Source organism: Filicampus tigris, chromosome 6 (genome assembly GCF_054856515.1).
Source record: "Filicampus tigris isolate MCC_2025a chromosome 6, RoL_Ftig_1.0, whole genome shotgun sequence".
NCBI classification, from domain to species: Eukaryota; Metazoa; Chordata; class Actinopteri; order Syngnathiformes; family Syngnathidae; genus Filicampus; species Filicampus tigris.
The window spans coordinates 10684676-10704184 of NC_141222.1; the positions used below are offsets into that span (position 1 = coordinate 10684676).

The following is a 19509-nucleotide window of genomic DNA, read 5'->3' on the forward strand; positions in this document are numbered from 1 at the left end:
TGACGTCTTCTTTAGTAGACGCCTCCATGAAATTAGGAGATCGAGGAGTGTCGCCTCATATCCCCAAAATATTCGAGTTCCTCACGCCTAACTACTCTGTCGATATAAGGTGATAAAATGAGCCCCTACATGTGGGACCTATTTACCATGTGATGACGTTTTATTGGTGCACGTTACTCAACGTTGTGCTATGTGCGCATGCGTGTCACATCACGGATGCTTTCCATTCACATTAGAAGTTGCATTTTGTAATGTGAACGAGTATATAAAAAGATGAGACTTAACCAAAATTTTCGAATTGGTCATCACGCCCTGCAGTGTGAGAGTGGGAGCCGCACATGACCTATGCGACTGAGCTGGACAATCGTGAACAAATTACAAGCAATTCCCCCTCGCACACGGAGCAGTTGACGCTCACTCACCTCAACGAAAAAAACGTATTGAACTATGAAAAACTTGGGCCGATTGTCAAGGTAGAAGTGGATTGCCCTGGCTGCTGTAGCTCCAGTGTTATATAATAATACAAAGAGAAGAAATTGGCAAGAAGGACAGATTGTGGATTCCTGAGAGCTGCTGAAATGAATGATAGCACTATTCTTTGACTACACGTGTATTTTGGCAACAGAGCTTCTGCACTCTTTTTTTTTTCATATGAAATTGTAAATAAAATTAAATATTATTTTAAAACAATATATACTGAAAATATAAACAACATTTTTGCTCCAATTATTCACAAGTTCAGCTCAAAAATCAGTTCTCCTTTGTCGAGATTAAAGTTGGGCTTTGTTTCAATTTGAACGGTTCTGATTCCGGTTCCACATTTCAGTTCCAGTTCCAAACGATTCTCGATTCAGAAAGTTGCTGGCTATTGACTATACACCGAGCCAGGGCAACCCAAATGTGCTCACTGAACCACAAGGGCAGTGAGTATACTGTATTGCTGACAATGCTAGATCTAGGATGTTTTCACCTTCCAGAATTCTGTGTGGAGCCGTGCAATGTCATGCTGCAACATGAGGTCATGGTCTTGGATGAATGGCACATCAATTACATATGCCTTTACAAACAGATAGCTATGTGAACACTTAACTCATTCACTGCCAGACGTTTTCAAGACCCTATTTTACCCTCACGTTTGAGAAAAAAAAAATAAATATATATATATATGTATATATATATATATAAATAAATAAGTTCCTGAGGTTGAATGGCTGGACTGTGAAAAGACAAGTAAATTCGCCAATGGGAGTGAACGAGTTAAGAGTTTATATCAATCATGTAGTGTCATTTGCCTTTCCAGGAGTGAGCGTAGGCAGTCGTCACCCTGCATAGAATCTCATAGACATTTGAAGCAAACATCACACTTCAATACCCCAAAGCGGCCGTCTGCTTCCCCTTCCTCCCCCCGCTTTGGTCCCCCTAATGCTTCATGACACCAAGGTCTACGCATACACCCGTGGAGCGTGTGAAGTTGGATTCAACTGCAGTAGCTGTGTTCCATCCCATGAGTCTGCAAACTGTTGTCCTGCTAATGTGTTAAGTCCGTTCTCTAACTCTGTGACCTTGCTGTGGGGAGGGAAACGACAAGACCCACCTAGAATGCCTGTTGCAAATGCAAACCAGTGGTAGCTGACTTAGGCGATGCCACATCCAGTCGGTGTCTACATTTACATGGACAACATTTCTTCAATCCGATCAGAGTTTGCATTACAGTTATGATCGGATGCACTGTTTTTTCTTGGACACTAAAATATTGATTCAATTAGGACTTGAGTGATCATGCGTCACACTTTCGTTCATAACAAATTTTTCTGACGTGCAGATTGACCAAATATACTGGAAATATTAGTAGTAGAAGAAGAAGCCGTAACGACTTTGGTGTCAACAAAACATCGCTCCGTCCATTTCTGCTTTAAGTGCTATTTCGCATATTTTTCCCATTTGCACTGTTACGCCGCGTTAACACTTCCTAATGGAGCTGCAAGTGTACCGGTTCAGTCTTGCGCCCGCCATGTCTTTCGCTCGCTCTGCTACTAGCTTCCAGGAATAACAGAAACACGTATAGTGATGTCACAGACATGCGCGGTAAAGACAGTTTGTTTTGAAATTTCAGAATAAGTGTTTTCATGCACGCCGGTTGGACTATCAATGGACATAAACCACCCATCTCGTTCGTAATAAAATCTTGATCAAGCTTGACCGGATCAGAATATTCCAAACACGTGAACGTGTGTACGTGAAGCATTTTTATTCCGATCATCAGGCTTTTCAGCCGAATAAATGTGTCCGTGTAAACGTAGCCAATGTCAGCAATCCTTCCCGTAATTAATACAAAAAAATGTTTTAATGTTTAATTCTCAAATTAAATTTTATTCTCGTCATGTTTGTATGCAGGATTAAATCCCATTTTGACAAACTAATTTGACCGCTGATTATGCTGGGGAAATATATGAGCATGCCAACATGGTCAGAGTAAAAATGTGAATGCATTCTAGCGACAATCAGTCTGGCAGTTAAAAACAATTTCTCCAATGTACCGTTTGCAGGAATACAGAGGTTTTGATTGCTCCAACTTTGAGAACACAGCATTTGCTCATCATTCTCCAGTGAATATGGTATTGCAATATTTTCTCAGATTTCATTTTGTTTTTTTTTTACTTTGAAATAATTCCTGTTAACTTTCTGATAGAATTGCTGTATCATCCCATTAGGGAAGAAAAGTATTTTCACCCGCTGTCTGTCAGTTGCAGCAACTATGCAACATGAGCTAATAACACAACAATATTTGATCCACGTTCAGTTTCCTCAGTTAAACGCTTTCAGTTTTTGTTTACAACAACCTTGTTAGCAGTGTTATAGTTTTATCTGTGGTATCTTGTACTTTATTCAAATTTCCTGTTTCACACTGTAGTATTATGGCCAGTAATAAGCATCACGCAGTTAAATGTATTGCAAATATTATTTCTCCTTGTTTGGTTATGAGACTGGTTGGATCAGTCTTTCTTTACTAACAGTTGTAACCTACAGTATCTTGACTGTTTATGCTGTGAGACTAACTTTTATACTTTTAAATGCTTGTACGCTAAATAGGACCATCATTATCGATTAGTCCATTGATGATTCAAGTAACCAGAAACAATTTTGTTTTGCATTAATTTTTTTAGTGATGAAAAATGCCTAAATAACAACCAAACGAAATCTCACCAGAGGTTGTTGCCCTCACCAACCCTTTTGAAACCGATTCAGTCACTGTTTTTCGTAAATACTGTAAAAACAGATGTTTGCAAATGTCTTAATTTGGTCAAACTTAAAAGATAATCAGTCTACTTTCATGAAGGACTACAGGAATCAGATAATAATTGCTGTTGAGAGGCTGAAATCAGAGGATTTAGACAATTTAAATCGAATCAATGGCTGTAAAGGCCTAGATAGACCAAACTGACGTCAGAGGTCGTGAAGCGTGGTGGCGTCGGAATGCACCATTGGTGTAGTGACCAACGTTGTAGTGCCATAACTCGTCAGTAAGCATCTGGGATTGCGTTTACGCATGTTGAATCGGTGTTGCCAGTCGTGGCATTTGGTCACTCTGATTGGCTGTTAGCTAGCAAATCAGTGCTCGGAGCACCAACGGGAAGTGACAAATGCGAATAAACAGTGAGCACGCCTTCGCTGCCTTAATCTTCTTACAAGTACAAGAACGAGGGTTGACAATTTAAGTATTTCACAATACCGTGTCAAGAACGTTATGGTTTACTTCGCGTGGGAGTTCATTGTGAGCGAAGAATATAGCTGAATTCATTGTTTACGTTTTTAGAATCCGCCCCCGGCCAACAGCTTTCCGGTTGGATTTTTCTAACAATGAGAAATAGTGACTACCACCGCCAATGGCATGGAAGGGTATTACATCTTATGCATGCGCAGAAGGTACTTTAATGATCAGCGTCGCTGTCTGTCGTTGCGGTGTGTTTTTCCAGCGTGACGTGCCGACAGACGACCGGACGCCACAGGGAGTAAGCCTCTGTCACTGTTGGCCAACGTCGTTTTGGTCTATCTAGGCCTTAAACGATGACTGGATAATCTAGAGTATTTAAATAGTTGTCAATTAATTTGGTCATTGATTATTGATTAATAGATACATTTTGACACCTAATGCACAACCGGATTGCTGAAGTGAGAAGTGACAGAGCTTGACCAGCCTGTCATTAGTGTGTAGTGCTAGAGCTCAGAAACTCTCGGGGGAACCAACACCCTTTGATCGTCTCCAACCTCAAATACAATGATAAAATCAATAGTAATGATAAAATCAATAGTAGTTATAAAATGAATAGTAATGTCAATGTGTGAAAATGTCATATTATGACTATAATGACCAAAAATATTGCTACCCTAGAAACGAGAGTTTTATTTTGAAAGCAAAAATCAGCAACGCCCATTTAATTTTTGGTTGAACGTTACAAATTGCAAACGGCAGCAATCAAACGGAATTTTCATACATGAAAAACAGTCACATACTTAACTAACAGCAAACAGTCGTGTTGTACACTTTTGGGTGGAGATCAAGGAGATGAGTCAAAAGATCTGCATCAGATCCGTTTTCACACACGCCACAAGATTTCCTTTGAAACATATTCAGATGTATGTACCGTGAGGTAACAACCACAAAAGGGCCTCAGTGTCAGCCAACTATACAACATCTGAAATTCACAATGAGTGAAATGTCATCAGGAAAGTCTCTGTCAAGCATGAGAATTTTTTGTATTTTTGTTTTTTTATCTTGTTTTGTGTAGTGATGTCGCTGGAATTTGAATAATGTATTTGTTGTTTTAAGATGGATGGTTAGAGTTCATATAATCCCTGGATGTAACACCAGTTAAAAGCAAATGAGATCTTTTAGAAACTGTGTTGGTAATTCATCCTGCAGAAGCCACGGTTACAGTAGTTTGCAGCACCTGACTTGGCACAGCACCATATCATAGAACATAGGGGTGGGTGATTTGGCAAAAATATCATAACATATAGTTAAAAAAAATAAAATAACCATCATGATTTTATCATAATTTTTTACATCATTTTTTTTAAGACTAATTTACACATTTCTGACCATTTTCCTCATGAATGCATCGTACGGCAAACGAGTGGTGCAGCGGCGAAAGAAGAGCGCGAGCAGTTGTACTTGGATTAATAAAAATGTGATAATTAAACTCTGACGACGTGTTCCTGGAAGACGCTACAATATGATAAATCTCGCTATTTAAGTTTGATGTTTTTGCTCCCTCGTCTAAGAAACTTAAGCTCAACATTTACTAATTTCAAGGAATGTACTGTTTTAGTGGTTAACAAAATTCAGCAAAAATCCTCTTGAAGGTCATTTATTTGTTACATTTAGCTGTGTTATAAGAATAGCAGGTGGAGAAACCAGTGGTGATTACATAGTCTGAGCATGACTGCTCCTTCCAGTTGGACCTCTTATCAAAAAGAAGCGGAGGGTATATGGTTGCAATGTATTCCTCTGGTGTGTTTAGCTTTTTGTCTTTTCAAGAACAAGAGCTTTGTTCCAAGTATGTCAAACTCATAAGATGACACACACACACACACATGCACACACACACTCTCAGAGCGGTGTTAGGGCATCAGAGTGAATTTCCGAATGCATCCCGTGTTGACTGCAGCAAATGAGTTCCGGTTGGATGAAACTACCGCATCTAACTATGGACAAGTTTTTCTTTTCAGTTTAAAATGGCTTACTTTATCTAGAATCCTGAATTGCATTGTGGCCAAAGGTAGTATCCAGGTCAGTTATTGCACTGTAAATTAGGGCCGCACGATATGGATGTTTTGTATTGCAGTGTTTTACATGTATCTAAAGGAATTACGTTTTTATGAACTAATGTAAGATATTTTTTATACGGCAAAATACACACAATGGTTTACTATCTAATGAATTGTAATAACTTAGATATTTGTGTTAGAAATGCCCTATATACTGTTCTTATTTGATGGTGATTGACATTTAATGCTGCATCTGATTGGTCAAAGTTAGACAAAAGTGTACTGTCCAGTTCCATATGAAAGTATGAATTTATCGCACGCCTTTGCACGCGTTTTACGTATTTATTTTTTAAATACCGGTGGTTAAAAAAAATGCCACTTTTTGCCACAGCTTCAAAGCTGTTTTTGAAGCCAAAAAAATCACGGCACTCTACTGATATACCGTCCAACACTAGTGGTTAGCGGTCCACTGATAGTGTAGTGGTATACACGCCTGAGTTGTGTGCGGGCAGCGTGGGATCGATTCCCGCTCAGTGACAGTGTCTATGTGTGCCCTGCGACTGGCTGGCGACCAGTTCGGGGTGTAGTCTGCCTTCGCCCATTGACGGCTGGGATAGGCTCCAGCAATTCCCCGCGACCCTGTATAGGATAAGCGGTTTGGAAGATGACATGACACTAGTGGTTAGCACGTTTACTTTGCAACACAAATGTTCTAGATTTGAAATTTAGGCCCATCTGTGTTACTTTTGTTCTGGCTGTACCACCGTCAGTCCATGTACCATGAACGCAACACATCATTCAAAATAACACATACTACCACACAACAGTAGAGGAGAATGAGGTTATTCTGTATTTACTTGGATGAATATGTATTCATAATGAAGACTACAATGGCTTTTTATTTGAGAGGAGATTGAGGTTATCAGAATACTAACTGTTGCGAGTGGAGCCTGTTTTGTATAATGCTGCAGTGTCTAGAGCTAAGGCACAGCAACAGGGTAAGTTAACGTTCATTTGTGGTTATTTCTGTCATGCTTAGCTGTGCATCCACAAACGTTACCATGACGCAGCTGAGGTTTACATCATCCATATAATAGCGGATCAGCACTGGAAAAAGTGCTGCTTAGTATTTGGCAGTAGCTTCCATGCAGTGGCCATGTCATGTTGTGTAGTGTGTGCAGTTCTGTAACTAGTTTTAATAAGTAGCCAATTGGACGCAACTTGTTTGGCTACAATTCTACATCGACTCGGCGTGACAAAAAAGGGGGGTGCTAGTGAAAGTTTAGTCGGAATCGCAGACGGATGCCTGTTTAAAATTAGAGGCGGACCGGCCTATAGTATACACGTTTTTTTTTTACCCCCGGAAAAAAGGCGAATGACGGACAACGTAGGGTACCCACGCTGCAGACAGATGACGAATAATGGTCGCTCAATTTGGAGTAAATTGCCCAGCTCTGCTAGATGCTATCTAGGTTAAACAATTGTAAACAATTCAATGCACTAACAATACTCCCAGCCGCTAAAATGGATATTCATAGGAAATTTGCCAGCTAATGAGCTCTAAAAGTAATGTTTATGAGTGCACGGACGTTTTCTTTTTCTTTTTTTTTTCCATTTTGGGCGACTGGGGGGTGCGGACTGACGGAAGGACGGAAGCGCTTTAAAAGGATGAGGATGGACGCGGTCGGAGGACGATCATTTTTATGAATAAGGACGGAGGGACGAGAATGGAAGGGTACCCAGGTCGCGGACGAAGGACGGACCGGCAAAAAACGGTAAAGGGCCCATCTCTGCTAAATATGTATCTGTATGCATTGAACCCATCGCAGTGACTGCAGTCTGTATGGGTGTTATCATTTTCATTTATTCCAGTTGTGAGTGTTTTTTTCCATCCAAAATTCATTAAATTAAGCCACTGTTACAACTGTGCTTGCCACTTTGTTTTGAATGTCAGTCCTTTGGAATATAATGTAAACATGTTATCAAAGATAATCCTCAAGGTGTCAATGTGCTTTTTTGTTCCACACTGAATAACTCCGTGCTTGAGAGGCAGTCCTCCTATGAAATCAGCCAGTTGCCTTCGACACAAATGTACACAACACAGAGATGCTGAACCTCGTTTTGTTTTCTTAGTCTAGCCCCAGCTCGTTCAAGTTGAGTTTCACAGCATTTTCTAGTCCTAGCTTTTCACCTTCTCCCCTTAGACACTTTATAAACAAGGGTTGTTTTTCAAACTTAATGGAATATCTCAGAGAGACAACGATCAGCAAAAGAGAAGTATTGCAACACCTGGGGCTGGGCCGATAATTCGATATCAATATGTATCGCGATTGACACGTGATCGATATCAATAGAAAATGCCTTCGATAAAACGTTTGATAGAGGAAAAAAAAGATAAAACAAACCCATTCGCAGCATGGTGCATGATGTAGGCAGCGCGCTTCCGCCTCCAAATGATGAAGAGGAAGCGTTTAAACCAACGAAGAAGAAGCATTTAATTAAACCAATGAAGAAGAAGCTGTTTAACTCAACGGAGTACGCTCGCGGGCCCGGCGACCGTGCGCTATGCTCGCATCCAACGAGCGAGCACCGTAACTTCGCTCAAATAAATGATCACTCGACTTAGTACAACTCTTACAATTAAATGATATTATGCATGATAACCCTATTAAACACCCACGGAAGTAGCCGTGGTGTACAAGTAGAGGAGTTCTTGTCTTTGACATGCTAGCGCCAGTTAACCTTATCCGACAGCGGCATCGCATTCAAAGTAAAATCAAGCAAGTAAAATATGAACGGATTATGGTAATAATGAGTCCGCTAAAAAGATAAAGTAGTCCTAAGACGGTTGGTCAACAATAATGTATGCAGTGCAAGAGAGTATTCGTTCACTTACATTGGATGAACATTGAATGAAGGCTAATATATGTGCGTCAACAACTGCTTTGGGGTAGTCCTAATGCAAATAAGCATTTACAATGCACTGGTGGAGGACAAACTGCACTTCACACTACATAACGATGTACACAAAAACAGTTCAATGTTATTTTAAGAAAAGGTTTAAAACAAAATCAATAATTATCAACATTGACTGATATGAAATACTTGGATTGTGACAGTTTTTCAAACATATCTCTCAGCCCTTCTGGGCACATTATAAAATTAAAATTGAGTTTATTTAATCTTTATATCGACCAGTTTATTTCACTCTTTCATAGTTACATTGACCTCTTATTAAAGGTTAAGTATTATGTTAAAATAAAATAACCTAAATGTATTTCCCTTCGGGTCATTACTTTCAACAGTTAAAAAAAAGAAAAAAGATCAATATATATCGATATCGACCAATATGAAACACTTATATGGTGATATAATATACTTTTCAGTCATATCGCCCAACCCTAGCAACACCACAGCAGCTGCAGTGCAAACGTGTGTGTTGCCGTGTGCATGGCCTATGTGTGTCTCTTTTGCGCTGAAATGATAAACTCCATATTCTATCCTCGTGCCTCAACAATTTCTGTCCTGTCAGCTGTTGCCTCTGGGGGACTCTTTTGCAATTGAAGGAGACATATTATGATGGTCTACTGGTTTGCTTTGCATGACTTACATGACATGCAAATAAAAATAAATAAACGAAAGAAAGATTTAACTTAATTATAAATAAAGCAGAATGCCCACAACCCTTGTGAGAATAAAGTGGTTCAGACAATGTATAGATGGATTTGTGCAAATAACAATTATTAACATAAAGTCCCCTCCTCTGGGATCATAGTCCATCTGTTATCAAAAAGAATAATTAAGTTAATGTTAAAGGTTTTCAACTGACTGACAGGTGATGCTTTCTAGGGGACATATGACAGTTGGGTTGAGCCATTCTGGTATGGGGGAGATGTTTGTAGGAAAATGAAAATGAATAGCTTACTGAAATTAAAATTCATTTCATGAACTTAACTTTTCCTGAAATATTTATATAATTTAATAATTATTTTTAAAGGATTTTTACATGAATGCTACCTTTTAAATATATTAAAATTTCACTTACCCCATGGAGTGCATTGACGTACCCCCATTTGAGAACCACTGCTGTAAGCAATCGATTGTGGGATTTAAAAAAAAAAAATTTTTTTTTTTTACATGGTTGGCATAGGTAAATGAAAATTTTGTTTTTTTAAAGAAAAATATATAATTTTACATCCAAATAATTGATATTCGATAATTTCCCGCGGCACGCCAGATGATGATCGGATGATCTAATTTGCCATGGCACACTGGTTGGGAATCACTGCATTCGACAATGTACACGGAAATGCACTACACTAAGAATGACGTGGGTATGCCTTTTTTGACACCAATTTGCTGAAAAACTAAATATATTAATTAACCCTATAGAACTTTTATATATATTTAGCTATCATGTTGGGGATTGAATTTCAGGAAAGTTTATCTCAAGGTCACATGGTCCACAAGGTGAAATTCCAGGTCAAAGTGAAGGTCAAAAGTAGGGCTGCATGATATTGGAAAAACATGGATGGTGACTATAGCGATATCAATTTTATTGCGATATTTAACATGTACCTAAACAATGTCATTTTTACTATATAATAAAAGAACATTTTTTGTGGCAAAATAAGCAAGCTCAATGTGTTCTTAGCTAATTAAATGTAATTCCCCGAGGTATCCAGCTATTGGGTGGCGACGCGCCTATAAGTCAGCATCTGACTGGTCTAATTCATATAAAAGCATAAAATTCCATAAGAAAATTATTGCATGTCTTTGCAATATGTATATTACATAGGCCAGGGCTAATCAACTGGCGGCCCAGGGGCCAGATCAGGCCATCCAAGCATGTTGGTCCGGCCCGTGGAAGATTGCCAAAAAGAATAAACACAGACGTTTGCCACATGTACACATTCTTATGCTATACACCACCTGGGAAGGTAGGAGGCGCTGTGGCGTTGTGCAGTGCTATGTCTCTCTACTGACAGTAGAAAAAGAATAAGGAAGCGGCTTCAGAGCTCTTCTTCCTGCATGTGAAATTGAGGTGAGCAGGAGAGGCCCGAGCGTTTTCACGATGGATGTTTCCCCCCAAAGGAGGAGGAGAAAACGAAGAAGCCTAAGTGAGCCGGGGCGGCGCCTCGCTATCGCTATAAACATGTCGCTATCGAAACTGAAAAAAAGAACGGTTGATTTAGTGTCATAGCACAGACGAGACACTGTGGCGGTCCGGCCCCCCGGCCCCTTGGGTTTTTGATAATGTGGCCCCCTGAATAATTTAGTTGAATACCCCTGGCATAAGGCATATCAATATTTTTTTGATATATTGTGCAGTCCTAGTCAAAAAGTCAAGTGACTTTAACATACCCCAATCCTAACAAGAATGGAATATTTAGAATCCCCTAACCAACAATACCTTTCTTTTGAAAATGGACCCAATAATTTCTCAGATATTGGGGTGTAAATGTCGGCCTCCATGCCTGCTTTTGCTGAAATCTGAAAATTCGCAGGCCAGATCTCCCAAACCGCTGGTGCGGTGCCCATAAAATTTCAGATTTGGTATTGTAAGAGCATAATTAACAAATAAACCAATTCGGCCAATTCTAAGATGGTCCGGTTAACTCCATCGGGTGGATTCAGCTGGAATGACCACTTTGAACTTTTATCTAACTTTTCATCTTGTACCATCACTCCTGACATGTTTATAAATGACGATGCAAGTTAAATTGAAGGCAGTGCTGTGGTCTTAACATTTTTATCTGTAAATGTTTCGTGCATTTTGAAATCAAACCAAAAACTATACCCTATGCATTGTTGCACTATGAATACAAAACGAAATACTTGTAAAAATAATTCACCCTTCTTTGGCATCAAGCATTTTTTAATGTAGAAGACAGGGAAATTAGATAAGTAAAATCAGGAAAGGCAGTGATCTAAAAAAAAAAAACGTAAAAGAAAAGTTTGTATTGGTTTTCATTTTGTTTTGATTTAGCCTTTAACCAAAATACTTTGCTTCGCTTCACTCATATGTATGATGTAAAATGATTTGATCAACAAAAATAAAATGAGGTGTACACCCAAAAAAAATATATATACATCACAACGTCACTACGGCCATACAGCAGCTGTGTTTTGGTTGTTAATAAACACGGGTTCACTGACTAATGCCTCTGTAATCCATAGTAGAAGCTACAATATGTTAGCATAACCAGACATAACATTGTCTTACAACATGACATCAAACACACACACAGACCGTAACCTAAGTGTGTTAAGAGTAGCTTCCAGACACGACTGTCCCAATGTCAGAAATTGAATCGGGCACCAGCCACAACGTGCTTTCCTATTCTTTCACCACCATGTTACCATGAAAGGCAGATTTGCATCGCATTTAGCATTTTTGATGAAATCCACTCTAGATCAGTTTCGGACTGTGCTATTAACAACCATTTAGCTATGACACTGACACATTGCTTCTGAAAAACAAAACTGCAAAAATAATGACGACGTCGACGACTATTAAATTAGACGTTGACTGATTTGTTCGTCAACACATTCGTGACTAGTCGCCTAATCTAAGAAGCCTTACTCCAACCCAAGTCGGGTCCGGCCGTATTGCGCGGTGTGCCGTGGGCCTTATCCACATGAAACACCAGAGGTTCACTAATTGACTTGCGGGAAATCACTTAAACAATTATTGCTATTTTCCTTATTTATTTTATTCTTATTTTCGCGTTTCTTTGAACCATTGTCCAATGTATGTATACAGTATATCTTTGTTGGGGGGTCGGTGCTGTTTCAAAATTGGCGTAAACAGTAAAATGGCATTTGGTCCACTTTCTCTCCCTCCCATGTGTATTATTGCAGCCAAACACTGCACAGTAATTCACCATTAATAGACATTGGCTCTCAATCACATTTCTCTGTTCACACGCACACATACACACATACAAAGCATCGGAACACAACAATGCGTCAGCCCCCAACATGGCATGTCCAGCGGTTTGTGATGTCATGTGAAAACAATCTATACACATGATCAGCATGTACACAACTATTCTTCTACCTCTGTCTTGAGCTGTCTTTCCAGTCTAGTTTTTGATCCAGTCAAATCAGTGTGGACAGATTGCGCAACTGTTAGAGTTGGACTGAATTTTTATTAATTTTACTTGCATGTGTGCACTTTTAGATAGACGAATGTGTGGTTGGTCCTCAGAAAATATGGTTAAGGAGTGTGAAATGTGAGCCCAAATCTGAAATTGTCCACTGTGCAAAACCAGTAAAAAAAAAAGAAAAAAAAAAAGGTATGCTTTAAATCAGGAGTGACCAAGTCCGGTTCTCCAGAGCCCTTATCCAGCCTGTTTTAGATATCTGCCTCCTCCAACACTCCTGATTCAAATGATCTGGTAGTCAGCTGGCAAATACAGGTAGTAGGAGCTATTAGACATCCTGGCGTGACTGAACGGAAGTGGTCTGACGCCACTGTGAAAAGGGCCTATTGTCTTAACATTATGGCCTTTGTTTAAACCAAATTAAAAAAAAAAAGAATGGTGACAGCGCTGCAACTTAGCACTGTTAATGGCGAGTAAACATAACATATTATATATACAGCCTAAAGCAAACAAAAGGAAATTCCTGCCCATTCTTGTTGAGCAACATGAGCATTACAGGTCTGCCCAGAATCTTAAAATGGCTGTGGGGATTGATGAGCTGACTTAAGCTTTTATCTATTTTACTATCTATCAGTTTGGTTTGCAATCAAGGAATGGGAGAGTGTTCCTATGTTGAGCAGAGTAATGCAACTGGGTTCGTTACTCATTCCTACTTGTATGCTGTTCACATTTCTGCATTCAGCAGACACCTTCAGTCAGGGCCATATGAAGGAGGAAAAGCCTGGCCACAAAGAATTGCTGAAGGCATAACAAGAGCAAAAAGGTGTCTGTATGGGGGAGGGGAACCCGAAGCTGAGAGGCGGCAAAAAGGAAGGGAAAAGTGAGAGAGGTGCGGATTAGCAGGAGCGCTGCTGCCTGCTACTCACGTTTCTGTCTTCCTCTCACTCGCTGTCTTCCACTGTGAATATACACACGGATTACTTTAAGCAAACACCGGGCCTTTACTTTGAATAGGCAACAAGAGATACTCACAGCTAATGTTTTCCTTATCTGGGGCTACTCTAGCCAATCACACGCTGCATGTGAGAGCCATTGGAAAAGCAACAGGCCATTCATTTATCACGGCCAGGCTCCATTGTGCCTGAGTGCGTGAGCTTGCTCACATTACAATGGCCCTAAACTATGTGTGACCCTGTCTCATTTCCTACGATTTAAATTTTGTTTTTTGGGAGCGCTGAAGCCGTCCTCTCCGGAGCTCCAGCACTGCAGGGCGTGGGACATTGGCTGTTAGGAGTGTGACAAAATCTCGATGTGGTGATACATCACGGTGTTTTGTCTTCCGATCCATTATCGATACGCCTCCGCCAAGTATCGATATTTTAAATTAATATACGGCCGCTGTAAATACTCCTTTATTGTTCATTGCTTATTGGGCAATTACTTGGCGATCCACTAGGGGCGCGCCGCAGCGGAGCGGCGGGGAAGCGGGTGGAAGTCGTCAGGCGAAGAAGACAAACAAACATTGGGAGAGAACATGGCTTTAGCGAGCGAAAGACTTAAGTTAAAAGATGCGCTGACATCATACAAAAGGTGTGGCTACATTTCGGACTTTACAGTAGTACGGATGGAACTAAGCTGGCGAAGGAATTTTCTATATGCAAGAACTGTCTCACAAAAAAATATGGTGCACTTGAAACACGCCGAATATGCACAGACATCAGGCATCACACAGCACCAGTCGCAAGCCAAAAAGTCACCCAAAGACTGTTAGATTTGCATCCTGGCCAGACCAGCGTGGGTTCTCTACTGCAAACAAAACTCCCTTTTAATTCTCCCGGGACAAAGTCGATCACGCACAGCATCCGTGTGTATATTTGCAAGGATCTCCACCCATATAGTGTAGTTGAGAATGGTGTTTTTCGCTACATGATGCGCACTCTAAAGCCATACTACGAAATAGTCGAAAACGGTTCACTGAGAAAACAATTACAACTTTGTAGGAAGAGACCAGGCTTCAGATATTGAATCCACTCGGGTCGTAAGATTGAGTGGGTCTTCCCTGCGATGGATGGACATCAAGGGACACACTGAATTTAATATTGTGTTTCAGAAATGGTACAAAAAAGTTTTTTTCTTTGAAAAACATCAATTTTGCATAGTAGTATTGTATATTATCGTGGATTGATTACCTGACCAATATATCGATAATCGCTGTATCGTCATATCTTGAGATAATCGTTATCGTGAGCCTTGTATCGCAAATCGTATCGTGTCGTGAGGTACCCAGAGGTTCCCACCCCTATTGGCTGTTATCTAATATTATGTTGTGATCACATTTTTCTGTACCCGAGTCCAAGTTGCTTGATTTGAATATCTGCCAATACCGAGTCCCCATCTGATACCTTGGTAGTGCATTAAGAACCAAAAAATCGAGCGCAGCCATTCTCTTCATTTTTCTTTTTTTTTTTTTTTGGAATAAAACTATCCCAATATGGTAATACCTTTTTATTTTTTTAAATTAGGGCCACCTGGGGATGAGTATTTCAGGTGTGGTGAATTGTTGTGGCTTTTTTAAGCGTGAATAAATTGGAATGATACTGAATGAAGTTGAATGACCTCGAATGATATAAAAAAATGCTGAAGGGAAGCAAGAAAAGAGGAAGCAAAGAAACAATGAGAGAAGGAAGTTGAAGGTAGGTTGAATAATTTGGATTTTTTTGGGAAGTAGGAATTGTGGGTGATGTCTAATGTGAGTTAACAATGAAAGAAGGAAGTCAGGAAAAAAAATTGAAACAAGGAGGGAATGGGTGGGGATCGATCCCACAACCTCCTGGTTGGGAAACTACCACTCTACCACTGAGCCATGCAGGCTACAATATAGGAATGTGAGTTAAATGAGCTGAAGGTTGCGAATGTGCCATTGGGAATGAATTTTCTAATGGGTTTAAGGTTGAATAATTTGAATTTTTGGGAAGTAGTAATTGTGGGTCATGTGGAACGTGAGTTGAATGAGCTGAATGTTGTGAATTTGAAATTGGAATGGCTTAAATGTCAAGTGTTGAATGTGCCATTGGGAATGAATGGTGAATTTTAAAATGTTTTTTTAAGGTTGAATAATTTGAATTTTTGGGAAGTAGGAATTGTGGGTGATGTGTAATGTGAGTTGAATGAGCTGAATGAAGTTGAATGAGCTGAATGAAGTTGAATGGCCTCTATGAATAATTGTGGAATGAGGAACGGATTCAGCGCAGCAGATGGGAAAGTGTTGAATGTCCCATTGGAAATTAATGGGTTTTTTTTGGGTGAAAAAAAGGGGAATTTTGGGGGAACCGTAAATGTTAGGGGCAAAAAAAAAGAATCTTTGTTGGCATGAATTTTTGGAATCCATTAAAGTTTGAATGGCGAGAATCGGGTGAAAACTGTGGAAGTAGAAGTACGCCAAAAAAGTGTGAGGAATAAAAGATAATAATAAAAATAAAGTTGAAGGTGTAGATTAGAATAACATATGTGTGAAGGCCTTTGCCTTCACAAAATACAGTGAAATCTAAAATTCTTGATTTTTTTTTTTTGATTTTTTTTATTCAATATTTTGCGTTTCATCCACATATATTGATCAGTCATCACTGATCTTTTTACAGCACTGTGAACATTTTTTTTTTGCGCATCAGGTTAAAGCCTTCAAAAGGAATGGCTTGAACAAGCTGTAAAGCACAGAAAATGTCAAATTTTAAATATTCAGTTTGATTTTATTCTGCAAAAACCCTATCCCATAACATGAAAAACAAGTGAATACACAGAAGTGTAGGGCTCCAGACTAACTGTTTTTATGAGGAGCGCAGTGACCCTACTTCAAATTTAAAAAATCTTAAGGGTGCGCACTTGCAAAATAAATAAAGTAGATATTAATCATGTAGATAGTAAATATGAATATTTCCACTCATTTTCCACCATATTACTAATAAATGGGATGACGTATGGAGCAGAAGTTTGTTAAAACAAATACACACACACACACACACACACACCCATATGCACGAATTTACTTGCACTGTCTGAGATTTTAGGGGCAAAATGCCACCATTTAGGGGCAGTCTGAATTCCTGAAGTAATGTTTTCTTAAAGGCTTTATTAAAACACAGTATCAAGACACAAACTATTGGCACAACTTTAGATAGATTTACCTTCAGCTAGGGCTGTACAAGTAATCCAAATTCAATTACAATTACGATTATTACACTCCACGATTACAAAATTGGCCTAATCGTAAAAAAAAAAAAAAATACTATTAATATTAATTTATATCCAACGCACTTTGTTTACACAAGAAAATCATACTTGAATTTACACATTTGCACCTTTTTAAAAAAATGTATAACTAATTTTATAAAAATTAAAAAACTATTTTTTTGGGGGGTTCGGTCCAAAAGCAACTTACTTACATGTATTTGTATTTTTTTACATTTAAACATTTTCTTGTTTTGTACCAAAAAAAAGAAATGTTCGTTTGAAAAATCGTGATTTCAATTATTACCAAAATATCATGATTCATGTTTTTTTCAGAATCCAGCACCCCTACCCAGGCTTCAGTAAAACTTTGAGGGTTGCTGTCTGTGCCCAAATGTTCTGGATTTTAAAAATGTGTTTGATCTGATCGCACAATGAAGACACTTTTCCTTTCATCCGCTGTGATCGATCCTTGTTAAGGAACATTACCGTATGCACCAAGTAAAGAAACTGTCTTGTAAAAGTCACAAGTGTAGAGCTCAGCTTCCCCCAAACATTGTGTGAAGATGTAAATACTGACTGCATGCTGCCATGCTCGGTCTGGATTCTCTGGACTTGTTACTGAGCATCAGCGTGTGACATGTGTTCATCAGATGGGTGAGTGACTCCTACAGCATGGCAGTGCAAAAATAAAAGCGAGCTGTGAAGAAAGTGGCACTACACTATGCTGTGACTTTGAGGACTTTGCCAGTAATGCTGCTCAAAAGCTCTTCGAGATTTCGCTTTGGTATTACATTGGTTGTCGTATTAACTTTTTAACATTCAATTTAAAGGTTTATGTGGGTATTATGGAGGCGATATTTTTGTCTCTCTTATTTGTGTGCAATTTCCAAACAGTAGTCTTCATATATTAGGCTAGCTTTTTAATGATGTGAAGGTCGCCGTCTAAGGATGTGTATTTTCCTTTTTGGAGGTGTCAATAGTACACATTGCGATGAAGGTGATAATATTTTGGGGATTTTCATGTGGTTGTTTTTTATTTAGTTTTGAATTTAGTTTTTAAAAAATGTACCGGGTAGTTAGTTTTCAGAGTGATTTGTCTGATTTTTTTTAGGTTCATTCTCCCCCCCTCCGATCCTTCGTTTTAGTTGAGTTTTTATTAGTTGTGGTTTTATTTTTATTTGGTGTATCTCTTGTGTGCTAGAAAAAATATATACAGTTTAATATTGTGTAGTAAAAATTAAATTCCAATTATTGCTTTAAAAACATATTAAAAACAACCATCCACAAATCAATTACAGGTACTGTATAACAACAGTCAACACACTGTGAAGTTCAATAAGTGTAGAAATACTGCTTCAAATTTTAGATGCACCACAACATTAAAGAGGGAAATCAACCCATACACATTGTTTTCAAGAATATGTTCCCAGCAGGCCCACTAGTTGAAACATGGCATTCTGATTAATAGTACGTTTTTGGAATATGAGTTAAGCAGCAAAATCCACCCCTTTTTAGCAATCTCAAAAATCCTTATTCTGGCTTGGGTTTTTGCGGAGAAGTCAGTTAAATGTCATGCAGATGAAATGCCAAAATCTATTTATTTAATTTTATAAATACTCAGTGCGACAGTGCGAGTACATTTTTCATTCGCTCACGCAAGTGTGTAAATCTGTAGATTATTTTGAAATGACATACAGTATTTTTTTGTTGCTGACAAACTTCTGCCCTAACAATTGGGATCAAAAGACTTTTACAACTGGAACAAGCCTGGGGGGGATGAGATGTTTTGATGAAAAAAGCATGACCCGCACACACCAGTTGCGAAACTCAAAGGGCCGTTTAACGGGGTTAGCCTCATATCGCTAGCGTTGGCTTGCCCAATTGCCGCTAGCCTAAGATTAGTTTCATACCAGCGCCAGCGGGACCACGTAATGCAACAACAACAAGAGCAGCGATGCAAAGTGACGCTTTGTCTCCTGATTATTACATTCAATAATGCAAGGGCAATAACTGTGCACTAAGGACTACTTTATTAATCATATGTTTTAGTACAAGTGTGCTAATGATGAGTCATATATTTTTTTAAATCTATTTTGGTATCTGTTTTTATTTGTTTTCCAATCAAACAATGGCTTCACACGGTCAGTGGTGTTTGAGGAATACAACACTGTCTTTAAGTTTGAAAAAAAAAAAAAAATCTACATTGCACACGAGCATTGCTAAAATGTCAGTGCAAAGTAAATATTTTAATACTTTTGTAAGTTATTTATTTTATGAAGAATTTTACATTTTTAGTATTCATGCTGTATAACTGGAAAGGTTTATGTTGTTTAAACTTGCACAATACAATGTGAATTGAAAACATGTTAGTTTCTGCAAGTATTTATCAGTAATACAGTGAAAA

General features: G+C 38.8%; 1 protein-coding gene across 3 annotated transcripts in view; it reads left to right on the plus strand.

Moving 5' to 3' along the window:
* Positions 1 to 19509, plus strand: part of grk4 (G protein-coupled receptor kinase 4) — a 60535-nt gene that overhangs the window by 1772 nt on the left and 39254 nt on the right. The gene's annotated exons all lie outside the window — the stretch shown is intronic.